The 19,486-nt window shown below is 42.7% G+C and overlaps 1 protein-coding gene across 15 annotated transcripts in view; it reads right to left on the reverse strand.

Moving 5' to 3' along the window:
- Window positions 1–19,486, reverse strand: part of LPAR1 (lysophosphatidic acid receptor 1) — a 353,585-nt gene that overhangs the window by 128,399 nt on the left and 205,700 nt on the right. Inside the window, exons 1-2 of one of the 15 annotated variants that reach the window (XM_070595016.1) lie at window positions 4,097–4,575; window positions 1,274–1,358 (exon numbers count right to left, since the gene is read on the reverse strand). The exons of 5 other annotated variants lie outside the window; for them this stretch is intronic. The gene's annotated coding sequence lies outside the window, so the exon portion shown is untranslated. Of the gene's footprint in view, window positions 1–1,273; window positions 1,359–3,007; window positions 3,372–3,418; window positions 3,558–3,877; window positions 4,073–4,096; window positions 4,597–19,486 lie in introns of those variants that run through there. 9 more of the 15 variants (XM_070595015.1, XM_070595014.1, XM_008513502.2 and 6 more) reach the window with 9 other exon arrangements.

The following is a 19,486-nucleotide window of genomic DNA, read 5'->3' on the forward strand; positions in this document are numbered from 1 at the left end:
GAATATGGGGGAAGAAACTGCGTACTCATTTATTCTAGAACCTTTATCTAATCTGGATAAGCTGGCAGCAGTGCTCTAAAACTCACTAGCCCTGAGTTACAATGGAATGGAATGGAATAAAAGCCCAGTCATCTCTCAGTCATGGCACCCCTCGCTATGCCCCAATGTGTTACTCAATGTCTGCCTGCATCTTAGGATTAAATAATATTTAATATTTCCCTTCCCATCCCCATGTAGCACAACTCCTTAAAGTAACATCCAAGGTCCCCCATAATTTACCTCTTTGTATCTTTCCAGCCTTCATTCCCCCCCGACTCAGACTGTATCTTCACTCCCCACCATTCATCTTTTAAGAGACACATCATTTTCATCCTTCAATCCTTTTTGTGAAGTCTTCCCCAGAGTCAGAATTTAATTTCCCATCCTCTGGCATGCCAAGGTTCTTAGATTCTACAGCTGCCACCTGGTTATGCAACCCAGCTGCTATATATTGAAGTTAGCTGCACCTTTTCTCTCTGCGCTGCAGCCCTTTCTAGAGCCTCCTTTTTATCATCCTTGGATCTCCCACTACAGAAGGAATTCAGTAATTGCTTATCCAATTAAAATTTCCTCCTTTTCTCCCAACTTTCTAAGACATCCATAATAGTTCTCCAAGAGACAGTTAAATAATAACACGACAGGGATTTTGGGGGGTAACACGATATGTAAAAATAAGAAACCAGATAGTATGATGCTGAGCTAATAAGGCCAGAACAAACTTTCAGGCTTTAAACCAAGAGCTTATGTTCCAAGTTTTATTACATCACACTTCACTTTTAAAATAAATCATGTTACTCAAGTGTGTGTGCATATGGGTACCAAAAAATTAAAGAAAAGGAAGACAGGCCACACATCAAGCACAGACCTTAAAATCCTGACCTCAAACGAAATTTTAAATCTTGTTATTTGCTGAGCACTTGCAGCTTCCCAGTGAAAATGACACAGTGTATTCTGCCCAGATGGCAACTTTCCTTACTAAGCATTTGAAATAAGATTCTTGGCCCTAAAACTCACCAACTTCAGGCTGAATGTCATTACGTATCAAAAAGACATTGCAAGTGAGAGTTTTACTTTCTCCGAATTTTCCAGTAGGTCTAACAGAATAGATTGATTAAAACCTTGAAAAGTCTATGGTATGATTTTTTTTTTTTAAATCAAGTTACTTTTGGGAGAATATTAGTTTCAAATGAAAAATGGAAGTTTCAAAACGCAAGTCGTTGAAAGGGCAACTTACATTCCGGCCTCTGTTATCGTTTCCCATCATTCACAGGGACACTGAGATCCACTGAGCGCCCACAGGACTGGGCAGCTGCTGAACCCTGAGAGACAACGATGCAACAGGAAGTTGGTCAGGTCAGACGACAGGGGTCACCTGGACTCCACGACAATTTTAAGGCCAAGCAAGCTCACACACTTTAAATAATAAGGGTAATGGAAGACTGATCTGAGGGGGAACAAGTATTGTTGATGCCCCGGTGGAGCAGGAAAGAAAAAATAGAGGAAAATCAACTCCCAGTTCAAAGCTCTTCCCCTTTCAGGAACCTCCTACTGCTGGTTTTCTTCACTTTCTTGGCCATCCTACCCTTTCTCACCCCCTAGATGAACCGGTTCATACTTCCCTTTACTCCCTTCCTACTGTTCTAACGTGAGATAACCACCCACAAGTGTGCAGCTATTTGGGGAGTTGGGAGGAATAACAAAGATCATCAAACCCCTCCATTTTCCAGATGAGGACGCCAAGACAATGGATGAGCTGACCTGACTGGCTAAGGTCGCACCGCTAGAGGACGCAGCAGGCGAGCCGGCTCGGATTATGACAACCCAGTCCTCCCGCCTGGCCCCTCAGCCCGTGCCTTCCACACACTACTTCTTTCTCTTAATACTTAGCTTCTTTATCCTCAAATTAAACAGTATCAAGAAAAATGCAGCCTTAACATACTTACAAGGCTGATCATTATTTACAATTTTGCATTTGGGGCAAATATGCTCACTCCTACCCAAATCTGGAGAATCAAAGGCAGAAACAACTAGATGGCATTATATCTCTGTGTGTGTGTGTGTGTGTGTGTGTGTGTGTGTGTGTGTGTGTGTTAATGCAATTTAGTTTGGTCCAAACAGCCATAACTCCAGTATACACCCTTTTTCCTTGGGGCTTACTCTTGTATTTGACAAAGAAACAGCTTTGAACTTAGAAGAACTTAGCAGTTTGCAGGCTGTGAATCACAGACCTCTGGCTTCCCAGTTATGCTTACGCTGGGCAAACGACATCTTATGCAAATAGGTGAAAAACACGGACTGTTAGGGCCTGAAGGAATAGTGGATTTTGCTCTCATAACTGCAGTTACATGTTTTCCAAATTCATGTTTGCAAATATGTATCTATTCCAATGGGAAACAACGCATTCATAGTGAAACTTCAACAAGCGAGCGTTCACTGGAAACCCACATTTATGAAACATCCACAGATTTCAACATAAAGGAAAAGAAAGAAAGAAGAGCAGAAGGAGCAGCAGAGATCCACAACCTCAGGCCCCAGACTGAAGGCAGCCACAAGTCCTGGATGCCGTCATTCTTACACATCAAAGGCCAAATGGCAGCAAAGAAAAACAAGAGTAAATTTTCAATCCATTCACAACAAACTAGTCCTACAAAAACCAAATGAGGCCGTCGATTTCAAAACCACCGATTCAAAGCCAGGTCACTCCCTTGCCTTAGATTTCCCAGTTACTTGCTAAGCGTGTTTGTTAGGCGTCTGGACAGAAACTTTAAGCTTCAAGTCCTCAGCCAGGGAGAGACTGCTGAGTCGGTCGGTGAGAAGCAAGTGGCGCGGGAGCTCCGCGCTGCTGGGCGTGGGGACCCCCGGCGGTCTACGTCCACTTGGACGCGGCTTTGGGGCAATTTCTAGCGCCCCGCGCAAGCCTTCTCGTGCCCCCCCCCACCCCAGATCCAGGTAACCGGAGGCCACCTACGTGTCACTTGGGCGGGTCCGGGCCGCAGACTGCGCAGAGCGCGGGCCCCGGGGACGCACTGACCTGGCCAGGGGACAGGCGGGCCGGCGGTCCCGGCGGCTGCGGCAACTTCTCTCCCGGGGTTCAGTGAACTGGTTGGTTAGGGAGGCCAGGAGCGCCTCGCCTCCTGCAGGCCGGCTCGCAAGCACGCACAGCCACCCACACCCGACACAAGCGAGCAGGCGCACACACACATACACTTACACACACACGCTCACTCACACACCCCCAGGCACGCACAGCCACAAAGCCCGTCCACCGCGGGACAGCGCGATCCGAGCGCGCCGTTTGGCGGCGGAGGCGACACGGCGGCCACTGGCTCCGCGCCCGGGGGGCGCAGTCTCCCGCCCCGCGCCGCGCCCGCCGCTTTACCTGCGCCCGCCGCCGCTGCGCGTCCAGCTCCCTCCGCCCCCGGGCTGGCCCCGGGCTGCTCTGTCGATCCCCGCAGCCAGCCGAGCCCGGCCCTCCGCCCGCCCCTCGGCTGTCGCCCGGAGCAGGGCCGCCCCCTGCGCCCACCCCGCCGGGGTCCCGCGCACTGGCGGGGAGGGCTCCGCGGCGCCGGGGCCCAGACCGCCCAAGCTCCAGGCAGCGCTCCGCTGGGGGACAGGGGAGTCGCAACTCGGGGAGCGTCCGCCGCCGCTCTGCTCCAGCTGCTGGGGTTTGGCGCGCTGGCAGGGGCGGCGGGGGAGGGGGCGCCAGGGAGGGCCAAAGAAGCGGCGCGGACGCCAGCCTCCTTTTTCCTCCGCCTTTTTTCTTTTCTGCTTGCTCCACGTAGCACAAGTCAGCAGCTCCCGCACCCCCAGACTCCCGCCCCCTAGCTCATTTCCTTACCTGGAGTGAAGCCCCCTGCTCCCCTACTCTCTGAGCTCCTCCTCCCCCATTCATTGGCCAAACTTCCTGCCCTGGCTGCAGGGCGGGGGAAAGGAGGGGGGTAACCTAAACCTCCCATTCATTATCTTACCGACCCCACAACCCCATCAGACACACCCACGACTGGAGAACCGCAGCCGCCCGCTCCGGATCCCCACGCCCAGCCCCTCCCGCCCTCACCTCTGCGCCCGACAGCTCGCGGGACCCGGGTGGGCTCCCGCAGAAGTTGCATTTTCATTTTGTCGCTCTTCTCTTCCCACTAGAAAAGCTCTAGAAAACATCGCGGGGCCTGCAAAACCCCTGAAGTATGGCCTCTCTCGTAGTTCAGTTTCTAAACTTTCCAGAAGGCACCAAGTTTCTCCCAGCGCAGCCTTTCAGTGGAGGCTGCAAAGAAAGAGTCGACTTTGCTGCCGGAAAGGTGTACACGTTTCTACTTGTGAGTTATCGATTGACTGGGTCTGCAGACCAAAGCAGTGTGACAGTGTCCCCTACATCTCCACATCCATGATTATAAATTTCTCTTCCGCTTTCCCAGGGTAACTTCGCAAGTGCAAACTATCAATTTTAGGAGAGTAATTAAGGGCGGGGAATGCACACCTGGAGGTGTGGGCGGGAGCGGCGCGGGACTAATGCCTGGGGATTGTTCTCCAGAAAGTGACAGCCACAGAGATTCGCCCTGGTCCTATAATACCCGGTCAATCAGGAGCTCTCCAGCCGGGCCACCCGCCGCCCACCTCCCACCCGTGGCTTCCCGGGATTTCCGGAGTGTTGGCAATTCTCTGGCTCTCGCGCCACTGCTGAAGCCGCCACACACCAAAAGTAGCTGCTTAGAAGTGAAAACTCAGTGAACTCGCGCCTGAAACGGCACTTAGGAGGCACGACAGCAGTAGGACAGGGGCCTCGGCTGGACTGATACCGCTACGTCTAAGAAACCCAGAACAGCGAGGGAGGGCTGCAGTGGTGGTGGTCATTCGGGAATCTTGGGCTTTGCAGAAAGGAGAGGTCACTGTAAACCGCAGTGGGCGGGGAGGGGAAGACTTCTTGCAAGGGATGGAAACTTTTCAACATCCAGTGAGGTATGCTTCAAGGGGAACATAACCATCTCCCCTTTGTCACTGCTTAGAACCTTGACTGTGCTCACCTTGTGGTTTCCACGGGGTGCTCAAGGTTAAGCCCTGGCTGCTAGCCAATTACTATCTGAAGCTGTTTCCTTTTTAAAACAACCCATCAAATCCCCTTTTCTAAAAAATGACCTTTAAATGGCTCTGCCTTCTCTCCTTTCCTACCAATTTATGATTTGTTTTACAATAATCCATTTAAAATGTGAAAAAAAATAGAAATTTTAATACATGCACAGTGCTATGTTCATGTGTTCGTGTAGATACTCTTATCTCACAGACAATGAGAGGAGTTGATCTTAAACTCTAAGAAGTGTTATATTGGGATGAATAGGAAAACATCCACCATAAAATCTAAGTATAATAAAATGTATATATTGGTAAGAAAATAAGAATATATTGAAAGGTGCTTTTACTGTCAACCGTAGCCCTACCCAACTCAGGAAAATCACTTAACTAATTTCCCTGTCACACTCCTTTCATTTACTTTTAGATTTCTCAATACCAAAACTTCTATATCTAATGAAAAGAATATTTAAAATTGTTATTTAAAATAATTAAATTATTATATTACTAATATCAATATTTTTAAATAATTATTTACTTAATTTAAAAATTAATCATTTTAATGTTTCGTCCTTCCTCATACATCAAAAGTGCAAATGAGTTTCTTGTCTACCACTTAGCTTGAATATTTTTCAATATATTGATTTTCTCTCTTACCATCTTAAGAAATACGGCTGCTTCTGCTTTAACTATGCATCAAATGCTTAACTACTCTTTGGTGATTTCTAACATCAAGTGGGGAATTCTGTCCTCACAATACATGTGGGTTCAGAGTTCTAAGCTATTTGCCGGGAAACACTTGATTTCCTGTTTATTTGGTCTACTGTGGCCTAAAATGAAATGGAGAACAAAACACAAGGCCAGCCTGGACAGACCTGTCTTCGTGACAAGCGTGGACCTGTCTGAATGAGACTACTCTGCAGCCAGCTTTAGGTCAACAACTTTAAAGTCAAATGTAGGTTGCACACCCAGTGTACAAGGAGAGAGAAAATGAAATCTGATACAGAATCCAGTTCAGCACAGAAATGAAACCATCAAAACTAGTGTGGTGTTCCAAGTCAGCCAGTTTTCTCATCTGTAAAACGGGATATTAATACCAGTACAGTCTACTGTATTGGGTTCCAAGTTGTCTTTATCAAAGTAAGATAATATATTTGAACGAGCTTCTTGAAACACTCGAGTGGATGAGGTTGTTTCCATGGAGACGAAGAAGGATACCTTGATATGCTTTCTCTAATGTCTTTGTCTGTCTGTGGCCCTCTGGCCATTCAGACTTACTCCCTTTCTTGGATTGTCACCCTAATGCTTTCTGGCCTAGACCTTCTCTCTTAACCTCTGCCAAGCTTTGTTTCTCTAGATTTGTTTCTTCAAATGACTTCAGCAGAGCCAGACCCAAAGATAGCTGGTGCCGTCAAAGTGAGAACAAACATTTTCTGCCAAATGAAGAGAATTTTAATGAAGCGTATTTCAAGCAGAGTTTACATTAATATCTTAAAGGATACTGTAGACTTTTTGTCAGATTATTGATGTTATCAAGTGGTCTAAGGATTATAATTTGCAAAGCATTTAGGACCAAAAAGTTGCTGTCACTGCTGTGGGCTCTACTGTTTATCCAGAAGAGTTTGATGGTCATGCCAGTTCTCTCCTCCTTCCCACGTTCCCTTCCGTCTGGCAAAAAGTCTTTGAAATTTTCTACTACAGAATAATCAAAGCTATCAGCAAAAAGATCTGTTGGAAACTTTCCCCCCAGTCTATTAATGTAGACAGAGTCAAAGAATATATTTTGGTGAAACAGTGCCCTGAGAGAACTCAGCCTGCCTGGGAAGGTTTTTCAGGTCCCCCCAGCGTAGGTTTCTTCCTCCTTAAAATGGGGTATTTGTGCCTCTCTGGTGTTTTTCCCCTCGTTCTCCTTAGGAAACCTTTCTATTTTAAAAGGCCAGTGGCAGAGGTGGGTGAGGTGGCCCAATTTAGTAAAAAAATAAAATAAAAATAACACTCTTTAGGGTAAAAGTGGCACAAGAAAACTCCAGAAATGGGGAGAAGTTGGAATTGTGTGTACAGCAGCCCTGTATGAAGACTAGACTGCAATGAAATGAAAATCCTAAACACAGTGACCGCCTGCTCACCTTTTTCTTATCACATCTTTCTGTTACATGTGTAATTTTAGAGCTAAAAATAGACCTGGATACAAAGAAGCTCCTCCTCGGTGGCCCAGGGTTTGCTGGTTCAGATCCTGGCGCAGACGTACACACCACTCATCAAGCCATGCTGTGGCAGCATCCTACATGGAAGAACTGGAATGATCTACAACTAGGATATACAACTATGCAGTGGGGCTATGGGGAGAAAAAAAAAAGAGGAAGATTGGCAACAGATGTTAGCTCAGGGCCAATCTTCCTCACCAAAAAATAAATAAATAAATAAATTTTAAAAAACCCAAAAGCTAGTTCTATAAAACAAAATTGGTGAATTTCTAGTAAGACTTGTCGTGGGGAAAAAAGAGAAAAGAAATAAGACTATGAATGAGATTATAATTATAGTTTCAGTAGAGTTTTAATACTAAGAGAATATTAAGACATTTAACAGCTTATATAAAATAGATTCTTTTTAGTAAATGTAAAGTACCAAAAATTATTGATTCAAGAAAATTAAAAACATGAGATAATTAGCACTCTCTCTATAGATATTAAATTAAAAAAATAACACGGGATCTCTACCTCACACCGTAAACAAATATAAGTTCTTAATGATGTAAAGACCCAAATTTGCAAAATAAAACTTCTAAACTTTTAGAATATAGTCATCATTTCAGGGTGGAGAAGAATATCTTATACAAGTTACAAAAAGCGCAAACCATAAAAGAGTCTGCTCCTTTCTTTCAAATAAAATATGGCTGATTCTAATATGCTGGATTTGTGTGAGTTCCAGTAGTTGATATGATGTCAGCCTCAAGTCCTGCAATGAGTATTCCAAGGAATATTAACAGTTTTGGGCCACCCTGGGCAAAAATGCATCAGAGGGTTTTCCTAAGCCATGTATATTTTATGTTATCCTGTTGTTTTGACTTGATAGCTTATTATATCTTCTAGAGCAAGGTGGAATCAGCAGTACTAGTGGTCCCTTAACAGGAGGCTCTGGAACTTTTTTTGTGTGTGTGTGAGGAAGATTGGCCCTGAGCGAACATTTATGCCAGTCCTCCTCTATTTTGTATGTGGGATACTGCCACAGCATGGCTTGCTGAGCGGTGTGTAGGTCCATGCCCAGGATCCAGGCCTGTGAACCCGGGCCGTCGAAGCAGAGCACAAGAACTTAACCACTATGCCAGCAGGCCAGCCCCTGGAACATTTTTGAATGTAGACCCCTTTCAGAATCTAATCAAAGCTATGAAACTGCTCTACAGATAAATGTAGAGTATAGCTATCATAGCAGAGGCCTCTAACAACAATATCCATTCTTGCCTTCTTGGGCACCCGCTAGGCTAGATTTCCCAGCCTCTCTTGCAAGTAGTTGAGGCCACATAACAGAGTTCTCTCCAGTAGAATGTACACATAAGTGATTTCTGCAGATTCTAGGACTCCCTAAAATCTTCTCACACGTGCTCCCTCATGCTCTTTGTACGTTTGGTTTGACTGGGATGGTGATGCCCACACCAACCTTGGAACCCATGGCTTGAAGATGACAGGCAGCCCTAAGTCCTGATACTAAGTGGCCACGTGAAGGAGAGCCTCCCTACTGACATGAACACCCTCTCTGGACTTTTATGTGAAAAGATATTCCTTGTTCTTTGAGCCACTAAATTTTGGGGATCTACTAGTTACTTTGGCTTAAAAAGAGAATGGATATGAATGGAAGACTAGTCAGCAATATCAGGAGCAAACTCCCGCCATACACAGCAATATGGGTGAATCTCAAAAACAGGTTAAACAGAAGAAGACAGACACAAAATAGTGCATACTACATGACTGCATTTCTATGAAGTTCCAGACCAGGCAAAATTCATCTATGATGTTAGAAACAGAACGATGATTGCCTAGGGAGTAGGGATTGAAAAGACACAGAAGGGAACTTCCTGGGGTGAGGGAGATGTCGTATATCTTGCTTTGTGTAGTGGTAACGTGGGTGTATACAATTGTTCAAACTCACTGAACTGAACACTTAAGATTGGTGCAATTTATTGTTTGTAAATAATTTTTAATGCAGGTGAAATTTTTTGGGTCTATCCATACGATGGTATTTCTAAAACAAACTGTTATGAAAGAATGTTCAGCCATTATATTCTCTGGGGACTACCATTGTGATTAAACACATATGAACGCTACAACATCTAAGAGCAGAAAATGATTGTACTCCTGTGTAAAACCAAGAAACATGATAAACATATCTTATAAAAGTTAACTTTATAGTAAACAAGTCAATAGATATTCCTATGTATAAAGACTGTGATTTTCCATGGCTAGTATCCTAATTCTATACAACCATAAAATATATTTCTATAATCAATACTGTATAGTTTCTTCTGTCTTTAGTGGGATAGAATAGGTATATGACAGGACTGTAGTTTGAGATTTTTATTCCATGTTTTCTTCTCCCTGTGTTTCCACTTTCTTCTCTCTCATTGTTGAAGAGTCAGTCATATGCTCTGTGTTCATTGCTCAGGAAAGTATATGGCAAAACAGAAAACAGAAGAGCCAAAAATTTTTACAGAATGCCTAAGGTTTTAGAAGAAGGGGATTCACAGGCATAGAGTGGTATGTATAGACTCGAGGGAAAAACAATACTCTTCGAGTGGAAGAGCGACAGAGAGAGGTCTGTATCCTGAGATCAGAGGGCACCTCTGCCCTGCTTCCTGGCAATGCTGTGGGAAGAATGCAAAACCCTTGAGAAGGAAAGACTGTGAAATTTGTTTAGGTAGATGGCACCTAGAATAGCTCAGTAACAGATGCTCATGTCTCATGGGTAGCATGGCAGCAGTGGACTTAGACAAAGGAAGTCTTAGAGGCAACCTCTAAGGACCAATCCTAGATGGGCCCCTCGAACACACTGACATTATATAAAACTCTGGAATGGTGACTGACCTGGATAGGTGTGTGTAATTCTCTAAGAATGGAAGAAAACTCCAAAAGAACTGAGCTCGTGTTTACCCACGAACCCTGAGGAATGGGAAATCCAGAGTAAGAATTTAATCTGAAATATAGAAAAATACTTCCTGAATATCTAAGTTTATTGACTGAGACTCATACCCACTGTATTAGTTTGCTAAAGCTGCCATAACAAAGTACTACAGTACTGAGTAGCTTAAACAACAGAATTTATCGTCCCATTGTTCTAAAGGCCAGAAGTCCAAGATCAAGATGTTGAAAGCGTTGTTTGTTCTGAGGTCTCTCTCCTAGGCTTGCAGATGGTGGTTTTCTCCACATGTCTTCACTTGGCCTCCCCTCAGCCTGCATGTGTCTGTGTCCTAATCTCCTCTTCTTATAAGGACACCAGCCCTATTGAACTAGGGCCCACCCGTATGGCCTCATTTTTACCTTGATTACCTCTTTAAAGGCCATATCTCCAAATACAGTCACATTCTGAGGTACTGGGGGTTAGTATTTCAACATACGAATTTTAGGGAGACACAATTCAGTCCATAACATCCACTAAGCATGGAGTTCTTAGCCATGATTGTTAAGAACCCTTGGCCACCTTGTGTCTGCACCATGGAAAGATTACAAACCCTAGAATAAGAACAAATTTGATATAAGATACGGCCATGCAAACAAGAGGTGACCTCGCAGAAGTCACTGCTCATTTCAGAGCACAGATGGAGTGTAAGGAGTTTGAAACAGTAACGGAAGACACTTGAAAACCCCTGGGAAGATGCACTATCATCAGAAGGAAGGAAGTGGTAGCAATTGAGCCTGGATAGAATTTGCTGATGAGATTAATTTATCTCCAATTTCCAAGAAGATATCATGAAAAGTGTCTGTGAAAAGTTATCTTTAAAACCCGTTTCTGGGACTTTAAGTTTCTGAAAGCTTAACAACAATAACAATAAGTGGACTTCTTGCCAGGGAGAGATCTGCACTGGCCTGTAGAAATTTAGACTTAGAGAGCATGGATCTGACCCGTTAGAGATAGGTTTTGGCAAGTGTATGTTACATTGTGTCATAATCTATTCCAAGATGAACTTGAAAGAACACGATCCTCCCTTTTCTGTAATCCTTCCAACTGGTAAAGGAGAGGGAAGAGGTAGAATTCCCATTCATCTCCACAAACAGGAATGCTGAGCCAGCCTTTGTCACCTGCACGATGGATACATGAATAAAGTGGCCACCATGGCAGAGAGGGAGACTATGCATAGGCCCAACAGTGCAGACTCCCACTTACCAAAGCTGATTCCTCTAATGCTGCTTCTGAATGTCCAAACTGCCAGCAACAGGGACCAGTTCAAAGCCCCAAGCATAGACATAAGCATGGACCAACTCTGAGCCCCTAGTATGGACTGTTTCTTGAGGAGACCAACTGGTAACTTGGTGGCAAGTTGATTATGTTGGGCCTCTTCCATTCTAGAAGGGTTTTTGGTTCATTTCCACAGGAATAAACACCTATTCTGGATATGGCATTACCTGTCCTGCCCTCAGGACCTCAACCAGCATTGCAATCCAGGACCTTTGGAATGCCTGATCCGCAGGCATGGAATCCCACACAACATTCAACCAAGGCTTTTAGTTTACAGTAAAGAAAGTTCAAGAATGAATCATATGGTCTTATCACATACTGCTCTATCCAGAAGCTTCCTGCAGAGGGATAGAATGTCCTGCTGAAGACAAAGCTGAAGCACCAACTTGGAGATAGTACCCTACCATGATGGGGAACCATCTTTCAGGATTCAGTATATGCATTAGATCAGAGACCTTTATGTGGTGCCTTGTTGCCAATAGGAAAAATACATGAGTCCATGAAGTTAGAGGGTGGGAACATCACTCTCAATGACCTACTGTGTGACTTTGTGCTTCTCTCCACACAACTCTGGGATCTGCAAGGTAGACATTCTGCACTCTTACCAGAATCAAAAGTCTTAGAGCCAAAGCTCCATTGAACTACACACTATGATTGCTGCCTGGACAGTTTGGGGTCCTTGTGTCTAGAGCCCAGCAGACAAGTGCAGTCACAATCCCTTCAGGGATAATTCACCCTGATAATTAGCAGGAGGAGATAGGGCTGCTGTTATTAGATGAGGACATGGAGGAAAATGTGCAGAACTCGCGTGGCCCAGGTGGGTGCCTCTTGGTACTCCCTTCCCTGATTGTGACTGTGAATAAACAAATATAGCAACTAAAGAAGAGTGTGGTTACCAAGGACACAGACCCCTGAGGAATGAGGTTTGTGCCTCACCATGTAAGTTACCAAGACTGGCAGAGGTGTTAGCTGAAGGTGAGGGGAATTTAGAATATATAATTCATGAGAGGAGGGCATAAGTACCAGTTGTGGCCCTGAGGTGAACTGCAATGATGAAGGCTGTAGTTAATCCCACTCACTTCCCTTTTCTAAGTTTTTCCTCAGGAAGAGGGGCCCACTAGATGCCTGGAAGTGCTGCTTCCTCAGCAAGTTTGGAGGCGTGGATCCATGTGAAGCAAGGAGTAGACTATGGCAGACATGGAGACGTGCCATTCAGATCTGTTTGAAGAAAGAACTCACTGACCAACTGGAAAGAGTGTGGTTAGCAGATAGTCCATGGCTTTTAGCACTTTCAGTGTTGTCTGTAGCTTTTGAGGTGAGGCTACCCTCTTCTTAGGGTATCCCTTCAGCCAATGAATGAGCAAAGTGACAGCCAAGATCATGCTCTTCCCATGGTGGACGATGGTCAATGACTGAACAGGAAGATGGTACAAGGGCTTAGCTATTACTGTCCAGTGAGAGACTTCTCCAATGGACCATATTTGCTCCCAAGATTCATAGTGGGCTAGCAAAACTTTTTGGGGTCTGTATCATGGTCTAATGGCTCCCCCAACCCTATCCTGCTTCTCTACCTTTTTCTTTCATAGATGTTACTTTCCAATAAACCCTTTGCATTCCTCACTCAGCCTCAGTGTCTACTTCCCAGGGAACCCAACCCATAATAAGTATCTTCCACAATCACTGTCCTTTTTAAGTTAACTTACTGTTTATGCTTGAATAACTGTCATGTAATAGTCATTTCGTTAAGATTTTCAAGTTGCTTGTATTAGAATTGTTATGGTATTTACCCCTTTGTTTATCCTAGTACTGTAGATTAATATTTCATTTTCCTAACGCTTTGCTTTGATAAAGGTCTTTTTTTACGCTTTAGAAAAAGAAATATATAGGATATATTTATCAATGCTATTCATTTTCTGCTGTGTGTATCTCATTGTTTTGTTTAGAGTCAAATCATTCCTACTGCCTCCCTTGGGTTTAGTTTGTAATCCTCTTTAGTTTCTGGTGCTGAATGCTTAATTATTCATTTCATCCTTTTTCTTAACAATAATTTTTAAATGCTCTCACTTTGGTACAACTCAGACACTTGGAGTAATTTTCGCACTTTTCAACAAGGCTTTATGGGTGGTATGTATTTTAGTCTTTGCATATCTTTGAATGTTTTCTATTCTCTTCAAAAAGGAAAAAGAAAACTATGTTGTAACCTAGAAACTCCTTCAAATCTACAAAATTAGGTCTTTATGTAACAGGTTTATAAATCTTTATAGAATAAGTTCAAGAAAGTTTTCTTCTACTATATAGTTAATCACTGCCTTTTCTTTTCTTTGTTCTGTCTTCTTCAGAAATAGCCTTATCCATATATTGGCTCATTTTGCTCTGTTCTCCATTCAGTTACCCTCTTGTCATTTTTATCTCTTTGTGTTTTCCCCCTGCCTCTTAGGAGAGCTTATAAAGTGTGAAATCCACATGATTGATTCTATTACCTATAGCATTTTTTCTCTTTAGTCACTCCAATATCAATTTTACTTACATTGAATTTTAAATTTGTTTGCATGTTTCCCTTTTGTCTTCCATCTTCTTTTTCATCTTATCCAATTACCTTTTTCAAAAAAATCTCTCATGCTTTTAACAGTTTTTTATCAATCTGTCCTTTTCATAACACACCTGTTCTCATTTCTTAAAAACTCATCTTTTTACACTCTGTTAAATAACTATGCCTAATTCAGTAGTATCCAATACTTAGTAAAGGGTTAGTAAATACTTGTTGGGTTAATTAATTTTAAGTGAATGAATGAACCTTCAACTATAGGTTAAGTTCCATGTAAAGGGAGAAGATAATATGCTAAGGAAATTGACAGTTCATTCAAAGAAAAATGAAATGCCATTTTTTTCTGTGTTCCAAGTTTTATTCAAAATCAGCTTTTAATGTGTACTAAGAGAATTATCCAATATTTAATTTAAACCTGTTTAGAGATAATTGATTATAATCAAGATTGTATCCAGCATATGTAAGAGGGTACCTCTTTTTTAAAAACTGCCTTGAAGAAAAAATTTCTTTCCAAGATGTTGAAATCTCCTGCCCATTCTCTTGCACTCTACAAATATATTTGAAGCTCCTTCTATTTGCGTTCTCTTGAAAAAAGTCCAAATTGGAAACATTAACAGTGGAACAGTGAAGAAAAAAAAAAAAACCTCTTCTGGTAACATTAACCAGCTACAAATGGCCAGGGTAAACTTCCCTCATGAAAGCTTCTTGCCTAGAGGTGGGACTGGGTCATTATGTCTGCACAATAACCGCCCCTGCAAACAACATATGAATGCCAGATGGTTGGAACTGTTCCATTAAGAAACTGATGTTTTCATTGTTTGCAATTTGATTTTGTAGCTTTCTCCATATAGTGATTTGATTGCAGCATTTAGAAGCCTTGAGAGCTTTCCCATAAATTATTCCACCTCTTGAATGAGAAACTAGGGTAGGCTTATTAGCCTGTTTTTCCATTAGTATGTCATTCCCACTTTCTTACTCAGATGTGGGTAATTTAGGCAAGATTCATAAAAAGAAAATGTGGGTTTTGTGCTTTGGTTGTTTCTTCAAGGAATTTGCTACTGAATAATACTTCTCTCACTTTGTTCTTTGAATATGGATATATGAATATTTGTGAAAAATTAACTAATAACGAACAGAGTTCTTACTATACACTTACATGGCTCTTACCTTAATTTCATAGTTCTCACACTCTTCTAAACATTTTATACCTATTAACTCATATAAGGATCACATCAGCTCTGTGAGGTCAATGCTGTTATTGGTCTCACTTTACAGATGAAGAAATGAAGAAATAGTGAAGTCAAGTAACTTATCTAAGGTCAAATAGGAAGTGAGTGGTAGAAGTAGAATTTCAACCTAGGGAAAAAAGTTTCAGAGTCTGTGTTATAACCACCTCACCCAACACTACATTGTTTAAGTCCCAACTAATCTAGCTTGCTCCAAGAGAACAATGGTAACCTAGATTCCCTGCTCCCTATTTAATCCTCATTAATGTGAACAAGGTCTTGCTATTTTTGTGGCAAATGTCTTATCTGTTTCAAGCCTTAGAGAATATGCTAGGGTGTATAACCACCTATCGATAGGACCAATCTGTACTGAATCTTGGAGAGGTCTATTATTCTGCTTAAGAAATAAAGGAGGTTTTCTTTCCTGAAATCCTTTACAAATTACTCTAGCTATGGACGCTCTAGTCTTGGTGTCCCTCATTATCTTAAAGAGGGTAATGAAACTTTTTTTTAAAAAGTAATCCATTTGCATTAGAAATAAAATGAGGCATGAAGTTACAGAAAGTGGAAGCGGGCTGTAAAATCAAAACTGCAAAGAGTTACAATTGCAAACTGGTAATGACTATGATGTAACTCAATTACTGTGACGTGACTCATGATCAGTAGGTCTCAGTAAGAAGGCATGTGCCTGCCCTCAAGGTAAAAGGACATGGGACCTGATAATGACAAACATTTGGAGAATGACACTGCAAGAGAAAGAATCATGGAAACTATGTAGTTTAAAGGACTTTAAAGAATATCCTTACTCAAAGGCAGGTATTTAAGAGTCACCCTAACACTAGTTCAGATTTGTCAACTGCATAGGCAAGTGGATGGGTAGAGAACATGTGTCGTTATTTTGTTGCCCAGCCTCCGTTCTCCCTTCTGCTAACAGCACCTTGATATTCCTTTCTAGTGTTTTGTGTTGACTTAACCTTTTCCTATGGTGTGGTCCTGGCCGTTCAATTCCACAGTCAGTCTGTTTAATTCAAAGATGAGCCAGTGATCCTATCAGAGCCAATGATGTACAATCCTGGGTACTTTTGCTTGAGCTGATGAGAAAGGCTGTATTCTCTTTTCCTGTTACAATTGGAGTTGTGAAACTGAAAGCCTGAAATGTTGGAGGCCACCATGAATGAGAACTTGCCAAAGAGGTAAGCCAACAGTCAGAAAAGTACACTTAGAGACATAAAGGGATTGAGATAATATCCTGATGACATAATTTGAACCCCTGGATCAAGGTGTACCTATAGTGCGTCCCTTGAACTTTTAATTTACATAAGCCAACAAATTCCAATCTTTATTTAAGCTTTTTGGGCTCCCAAAGAGTTCTGACAGAATGAAAGAACTAAGAGTCCTTGGCCCCTTTGGAGAGAGTTAGCCTTGTTTTCCTTTGTGAGGGGAAACAATGAAGTACTTGAAGAAGGCTCTGGAGAAAAAGAAAAGGGTTGAGATTTGAGGATATCCCTGAGCAGAGCTAATCTTTCAGGGCATTAAAAGAGAGAGTGTAGATTGTCTCTCTTAGAAAGTCAAAGAAAATATTCTGTGCTTTCACCAAGAATCCTTGGGGAGGTAGGAAAAAGAAAACGATTTCAACAATAGTTGAAGTTTTATGGTGGTATCTAAGAGGCTCCATTTGTGCTATTGTGCCAGACTTCAGAGACTTGCCCTTTGGCCAGTAACCCACAAAGATGGTTTTGGGCTCTTAGGGAAAGACATTATTGACCTTAGTTTCCATACTTTTCAGGAGCTTTCTTCCCTATATAGGGATTCACTTGGCGTGGCAAATTGTTGGTGATTACCAGAAATCCTTTCTTTTCTTCTTCCCTAATAGTGGAATTTTAGCTGGGCACATGGATGTTCAGCTAGAGCCTGCACTTCCCAGGCTACTTTGCAGTCAGTTGTGACCATGCTCTCATCCATGGAAGTGGAAGAGTGTGAATGCAAGAGATGCCTGCACTTTCTATATCATTTGCTTAAGAGAAATTTGCTTGCCCTCCATCTCTGTTCTTCCTCCTCTACTTGATCCGATTTCAAACAATTAGTGCAGACAACATCCCCACCAACCTGGACCGCTCACCACTAGACTGTTACTTGACAGAGAAATAAATTCCTATGTTATTGAAGCCCCTGTATTTTAGAGCTCTTTTTTTCTATAGGAGCTTAGCATCTATTCTAATATTCCTATTTTTCTGAATCTTTCACCATGACCTTCTCCACTTTTTCATAACAGATAATTTCCATTCCGTGATGTCTCCTTAACTGCACTCCATCTGGCCACGGTCTTTTCTCTCTTCAGCCTCTATAAGCTATTGCAGCCATCACCGATTGCTTTCTTCTCTGACAACAAATCTGACACTCTTATTAAATGAGAGCAAACATCTGTGCTCAAATATTAACAGGGAAGCCCCTCAACTATTAGAACTTCATTTTGATTCATTTCTAAAAGACCTGCCTGCTTGGATTTTGTGAGGGGCATTTCTGTGTCATTCTTAATCATCAGGGAGACTGCACCTACTCTGCTAACGATTCTCACTGAATATTTCAGAACAAAATACTATTTCTTTCTCTCTGTAATTTTAAGTGCAAATAGAGGAAAAAATGAAAGTTGAGAAACTTTTTTCCCATAAAATATCTGACGCTTTTCTATTTTCGCAACTTCAGAAAAGTGTATGGTTTGATGATTAATAGCCCAATCATCTTCCCCCAAAAGCCAGAGGGTATAAGTGACATAGACATACCTCAGTCCAGGCACACTCTGCTGCTCTGAGTGATCTCATGGTGCCTGGATCTGGATCTCTGAGAGAAGGAGGGTAGTAGATACTCACTTTGAAGCCCACCTTTAAGGGGACTCAATTGCTCTCTCAACGTCTAGTCTCTCTGTGTCTTCTTGCTTCTCCTACTATCAACTGAATTCACCACACTTGACTCTAAGCCCTTTGTTGAAATGAAATGTTTTCTGCTTCTTCATAATTTTAACTTCATCATGATCCCTGATGTACCTCAAGACCTCTCTCCATACACCTTTTTATCGTCTCTTCTTCCTGCCGTCGCCTGATTCTCACCACATTTCCTCATTTGAATTCTTGAGAGTGATAATCGATTAGCCCAGCTCATCCCTATTTGGACAGAACTTTTTTGTTCCAGGCTTCCTTAAAGGATTGGCTGCCTTTGGTTTAGATGCCCTCTCCTCTCCCTGACAACTGAATGTTGCGGGTTAAAGGGGAGGCTCTATGCTACAAAACACACCTGCCTAGGGCTATTCCCTCCACTAGCAGGGTATAGGATAGAACAGGGCAGTTTTCCTTAGATGCGGCTATGAGAATGGTGAGCACTGTGATTAACCATTACATCACAATAATGAATACAAAGTCCACTAAGCTTCTGCCCCTCATACAGAGTGACCAATTCTGACATTTATTTCCAGATTTCATTTGGTAAAGACAGCTCAAATAAATTAAATGGAGAATTCTCTGTAGCAAGCTTCTGAAGTAGAGAATGGAGTCAAAAATTCTGCTAAATGGAAGTTTTCGTCACTAAACCGCCTTGGGGATGGGGAGTGGAAACAGCTCAGGATACCAACAGAACCCCACTCATGCTCAGTGACCATGGTCACCCCTTCCTGCTTCCCACTGGCAACTACATCTCTAACCAGATGTCAACCTCCCTGTGATTCCACAGGCAAAGGCTGTGTGAGTGGGGAGGTTGAGGCTCAGTCAGTCCCCAGAGTGCAAACCAGAGGATGTCGAAAGCCACTTTGAGTACCCCATGTGCAGAAAGGCTGGCATATCTTTCAGCCTGAACTTCACTTCGGGCAAGTAATAGAGTAAATTGATCACGGCCTTGGCACCCAAGAACTCACTAACGGGGCAGTTCTGAGATGGCTCTTCAGGTCTACTTCTAGCTTGCACATCTTGAAAAGAAGAAAGTCTTCACCAGCTGACTCACCTTATCCAGGATCCCTACATTTCTTGCCCTAGACCAGGCAGGACGTGAAGGGAAGAGGACTACCAAGGAATATTAAACACACCCTAAACAAGAGTGTTAAGGAAGCCCATGTTGGCTACTGGTGCTGACCGTTCTAACCCTTCATTCATAAATGAGTGGACAGTGAAAAATAACTAGATGAAAG

Source organism: Equus przewalskii, chromosome 26 (genome assembly GCF_037783145.1).
Source record: "Equus przewalskii isolate Varuska chromosome 26, EquPr2, whole genome shotgun sequence".
Lineage (NCBI taxonomy): Eukaryota > Metazoa > Chordata > Mammalia > Perissodactyla > Equidae > Equus > Equus przewalskii.